Genomic DNA, 6,000 nt, shown 5'->3' with positions numbered 1-6,000 from the left:
GCTACAAAACACGCCTGTAAGAACTTAGCGTCCTGACCTGCTCATTTGCAGTGTAGATGGAGCCCTAACAGGGTCAGAAATGCCAAGAAAAGGGAAGTTAGTACATTTGGAAGTAAAAACATAAGTACTGTTTTTGCAGATGCAGCATGGGAGAGGCACGTGAATACTGTATGACCTTGGAGGTTGCTTTCACAACTTTTGCAGTGATGCTGTGGTTAATTCTCCCCGCAATGCAGTTTGTCCTCGTGGCTGCCAGGGTGTGCTGCTGGCTGGTGCCGAGCTGCTGCCATCAGCACCCCCAGGCCCCTTTTGCTGAGCTGCTCTCCAGCCAGGTGCCCCCATATCTGTGCCTGTGTCCAGCATTGCTCCATCCCAAGTGCAGCACCGGGCATTTTCCTGTGTTGAATTTCATGCTGGTGCTGATTGCCTAATGCTAGATCCTCCTGCAAGGCCTTTTGTCCATCCAGGGAGTCAACAGCACCTCCCAGTTTCGTGTCACCAGCAAACTTGCTGAGGATGCACTCCACTCCTGCATCCAGGTCATTAATAAAAACGTTGGCCAGAACCATCCCAGGGGAACAGCACTGATGTAGCCCCATTTGCTACAACCCTGTGAGCTGTGCCACCACCCCACCATCACCCCGCATAGCATAAACCTGCTTATCTCACAGCTGGACAGTTTGCCCAGGATGCTGTGAGGGTCAGTATCAAAGGCCTTCCTAATATCCTGAAAGATTATGCCCGCTGCCTTCCCTTAATCCACCAAGCAAGTGACTTTACTGTAGAAGGAGATCAAATTAATAAGGCAGGACTTTCTCCTGAAGAACCCTTGTTTCAGCCTGACTATAGCTTTGTTCTTTAATTTTATTTCAGTATCGTCCAGGATGATCTACGTAACTTTTCCAGGGACTGACTTTAGACTAATGGGTCTGTAGTTTCCTGGGTCTTCTCATACTCTTTTTGTAGATGGCTTAACGTTGGCCAGATTCCTGTCAGCGGGGATCTCCCTGGACTCCCCAGACCTTTGGTAGATTGGTGAGAGGGATCCAGCTACAACACAAAAATCCTTCAGCACTCTGGAGTGAATCCTGTCAGGCCCCATGGATATGGAACATTGAACTGATACAACTGGTCTCTTACAATGTCAGTGACCGCAGATCATAGAATCATTCAGGTTGGAAATGACTTCTTATATCATCTAGGCCAACCTTTAACCTAGTACTAATGCCCACCACTAAACCATGCTACTAAATTCTTCATCTACATGTTTCATGAAGACCTCCAGTGATGGTGACTCCACCACTTCCTTGGTCAGCCTATTTCAATACTGCACAACCCTTTCTATAAAGAAATTTCTCCTAATATCCAACCTAAACCTCCCCTGGTGCAACCTGAGGCCATTTCCCCTCATCACTTGGTGCTTGGGAGAAGAGCCTGATCCCCTTCTCCCTGTAGCCTCCTTTAAGGTAGTTGTAGAGTGTGATGAGGTCTCCCCTGAGCCTCCTTTTCTCCAGGATAAACAACCCCGGTTCTCTCAGCAGCTCCTCAACACCCTTCACTGGCTTTGTAGCCCTTCTCTGGACACGCTCCAGCACCTCGATGTCCTTCTTGTAGTGAGGGGCCCCAAAATGAACGCAGTGCTCGAGGTGCGGCCTCACCAGAGCTGAGTACAGGGCACAGTCACCTCCCTAGTGAGCCCTGGGGGACACCACTGGTGACCAGCCTCCAGCTGGATTCAGCTCCATTCACCACAACTCTTTGGGCCTGGCCACCCAGCCAGTTTTTAACCCAGCAAAGCATACATCTGTGGCCTCGAGCAGCCAGCTTCTTTGGAAGACTAGTGTGGGAACCAGTGTCAAAAGCCTTACTGCTGTCTTCGTAGGCCACATCCACAGCCTTTCCCTCATCCACTGGGCACACTGCTTTGTTGTAGAAGGAGATGAGGTTCATTAAGCAGGACCTGCCTTTGATAAACCCATGTTGACCGGGTCTGATCACTTACTTGTCCTGGAAGTGCTGCGTGAAGGCACTCAGGATCATCTGCTCCATGAGCTGCCCTGGCACCGAGGTCAGACAGACAGGGCTGTGGTTCCCTGGATCCTCCTGCTGGCCCTTAGGATGGCAAGGCTCCTCTGGTCGTGGTTCTCTGACTGTGCAGGCAGCCCTTTTTTATTTTTATTTATTTATTTTTTTTTTGTTGTCTGACACTGCAGCGGCCATTGTCATCTCAAGGCTGAGTTTTGGCTTTTGTCATTTTCTCCCTGCAGATGAGAACTGCAGCTCTGTCTTCTCCTCATGAAGATAGACGTTGTTTCCAGAGGTTATATACTTTTTTTTTTTTTTTCTGCCCTAGTTCCAGGAGGAGTTCCCTACTCAGCCGGGCCGGTCTGTTGCCCCACTTGCTTTACTTGCATCAAACAGGCAATGCCAAACTCCTCCTGGGTCTTGCAGCAGGCACCATTCCTAACTGAATGCTGCAACTTGAAGACTGGATTTTAAGGCCAAGAGGGAGACAAAACACTTTAAGTCTTTCTCCTTCTCAAAGGGGATCATGGGCGTGACTTGGCTTTCTGACTGGCTGGTACCACTCTTGTTGCCCAGCAGAAGCCGTATGTGATGAGCAGGTATGAGGGAAGATGAGGTGAGATGCTAGTTTCTTGCAGAAGTTTGGAGTCAAGGCTTATGAGCAGTGTATTTCAGGTCACCACAAGTTGTGGCAAGACCTCCACACCCAGCCACCTAATTTTGGGTGTGATGGAGCGCCAGGAAACTTAACAAGGAGTCAGCAGAGCTGAATAGGATGTGCAGAGCAGAATCAGTATCTTCTGCTGTTAGCCTTTTCTCATACAAAGTTCTAAACTCTGGGTGAGACGAGGAGCAATATTTGCTTGAAGATGTTTGCTTTTAGTTATGTTCAGCCTATTTCCCTTCCCACGGCAGTCCAGTGGCATTTTGCTTCCTTGAACCTATTTGTGTGTCAGCAAGTCTTCACGGGCAAAACAACTGGCAAAAGACAGGTGGAAGTGTGCATTATTTTCTGTATAGTCCCATGGTTAGCAAGTGCAGGATGGAGTAAAGGACCTTGCTGAAAGCAAGGCAGTTCCTGTATTTGCTGGTGGCACTCGATTGCTGATGGAAGGGATGGGAGTGAGCCACAAGGAGGAAAACTTTGTCCTGAAGCCTCTTCCTGAATCATACAACTCTGGCACAGGCTGGACCAGGTCCACAGTGGTGGGACAGCTGTGTCGTAGCCCCCCAAAGGGCAGAGCTGCCACAGTATGAGGGATACACTGCCCGTTGTTTATCACTGTGGTCAGCTCCATGGGTGCAGTGTACTTCTGTTGTGTGTCTTAGGACAGTTTGGCCTCTATCAGCTCATACTGGGGAAACTGCGAATGAAACACGGACTATACAAAATGTCTGCTTGTGAAGACCTTGAGAAGCATTCACTGATCTGTTAGCGTACGACTCACAGTACTGGGGTGACATTTCTGCCTTTGCGTGACTGTTTACTTTATCACTTCTTTAACCACATCCGTGACCTGACCACCCAAACATTACTATCTCAGCAAGCAGAGGCGATTGTTTTCATTTCTGTGGTTTGCCTCCCCTTCTACTTGGATCAGAAGACCTGGAATCAGGCCTTTACAGGCGATGATGTAGTTAGAATTTCCCTAAACACCTGAGTAGCCCACTGTGAGGTGGATAGGTGAGCAATTTCTGCTGGAGATAATCTTTCCGTGGCATCGACACTTCCCTCATTTTTCCTCTTGAGGACTGGGGTCTTGCTCTGCCTTTGCTGGTGCACAGATGGATCCCGCAGGGCTGAGAGCCGCAGACAAACGAGCTCCTGTGAGATTCATGGAGCTGCTCCAGCACGGGGGCGATGCTGTCCCTGGGGACTCGGGAAGACATGCAGGGTGCTGGGAAGGAAGAGAAGCCCCCAGCTTTGAGCAGGGCTCGGACCTCCAGGATGGATGTGGGGAGGCTGCAAGCAAGAAATTCCACGCTACAGGAAGGCAAAGGCTGGTGGCAGTGCACGAGCTGATTGTTGAACGTTCCTTTATGTTTCATTTGATGGCTGACCTAAAGGGAGTGACTTTACTGGAAAAGGGATTTTAATAAGGTAACAACGCAGAAGTGGAATTTACTTAATAGACAATGACTCTTTTATTTTTCTAATATGGAGTAAGCACAATCATAATAAAACTATTAGATTTATAATTGGAGCTCCAATATTTTCATTAGGACACGGGATGGGCGGAGGTATTCCATGACACCTATACTTTGTGCTTCACTGGCAAAACAGCTGCTTGCAGGTCTCCACATTGGCTGGTGAAACCTGGAGGAGAGCAGCACTACCCACAGGAGCTGCATCATAGGATCCTGGGCTCTTTTGGGTCAGAAAAGGCCCTTCAGATCATCAAATCCAACCAGCAACCTGACACTAGCCAGTTCACCACTAAACATGTTGCTCAGTGCCACATCCACGTCTTTTAAATCCCTCTGGGGCTGGGGACTCCACCAGCTCCCCAGGCAGGCTGTCCCAGTGCCCAGCCATCCCTTGGGTGAAGCCCCTGTAGGAATGACTTTGAGATGCTGGAGGTGCACTGGTCCCTGATCCCTGTGGGATGCCTCTGAAGGTGCTACTGGATATGGCCAATATCATCGCAGGAAAGCAGTCGTGCTTTGAGAGGTTCTCATTGACTGGAAAGGAAAAGCAAATGCCATGTCCATCTTCAAAATGCAGGAGGGCAGGAGGACAACAAGGCAGCGAGCCTCACCTCTGTCCCTGGGAAAATCATGGATTCAGCCCTCCTGGAAACCACTTCCAGTGGGACTGGAAACCATCAGTGTGGATTAAACAAGGGCAAGTTGTGGCTGAACAGCCTCTGGGATGAGCCCACGAATGAAGGGAAAGCAGTGCCTGTTATTTACCCTTCCAACACAGTATCCTGGATGAAACACCAAGATTGGAGAAGGAGGAGGTGCGTGGTGGAACAGATATTGCTGCAGCCAGAGGGGAAACCATGTGAGGGAAAAGTATGAGGAGGAAGGAGCACCGTCTGTAGCCCCCATCCCTCCTGTGCTGCTCGGGGGAGGCAGAGGTGTCCAGGCATGAAAGTATGAACGTGGGCCTGGGAAAGGGGAGAGGAACGAAAGAGAAATTTCCCCTATTTAAGCTTGTTTTGCCTAGGACAATAATTGATAAGTGACCTCCTTGTGTTTATCTCAACCCACGAGGTTTCTTTGTCCCACTCTTCCTATTTTGTCCCCCTGTCCTGCTGAGATGGACAGCGTGCGAGCAGCAGGGTGATGGCTTGGCCAAGGCTAAGCCTCCGCGAGCAGGGCGGCTGGACGGCTGATTTCCCAGGTCTGGAGCTGAGGTGGGATGGCAGAGCTCAACCTGACAGCACCTTGGGGACAGGACGGCTGGGCAAGGCTCGGTTGTCTACGTGAGGATGTCTGGATCCATCTGGGACAGGATGCCTGAAGCATCAGCGTGGATCTGTCAGACGTGGAACAGCACTTACAGGAAACCTGAATCAGTGACCAGAGGCCACTTTGGGTACCTCTGACATTTCAAGACACACGTGTTTGGTATCTGAACCTTGCCCTGACCCTCTGCAGCCCAATGGGCAGGTTGTTTTTCAATGCAGATGGCAGCAGGTCCCACGGAAGTGACTGCAATGGGATCTTTCGATCCCCATCCTTGTGGTCGAAGGCAGAGGATGTGAAGACAGAGGGAACTGCGCTTTCTCGTCATCTTCTCAGGCTCAGAAATAAACAGGATCGTGACCTGCCAAACTCTAAGGTGTTATTGTTGCTTCTGAGCTTTTGCTGAAGACATAAACACAATCAGAGATTTTACCTGTGCATGTCTTGCAATTATACTAATCATGTTAATTCTCATACATGTGGTCCCTGCATCATTGAATTCCCGGTACTGATTCAAATCAATTCCTATTTGTCACCATTTTGGCACCTCCCTGTCTACAA

Source organism: Aythya fuligula, chromosome 25, assembly GCF_009819795.1.
Source record: "Aythya fuligula isolate bAytFul2 chromosome 25, bAytFul2.pri, whole genome shotgun sequence".
Classification (NCBI taxonomy): Eukaryota; Metazoa; Chordata; class Aves; order Anseriformes; family Anatidae; genus Aythya; species Aythya fuligula.
Note: the sequence above shows the minus strand (reverse complement) of the source record.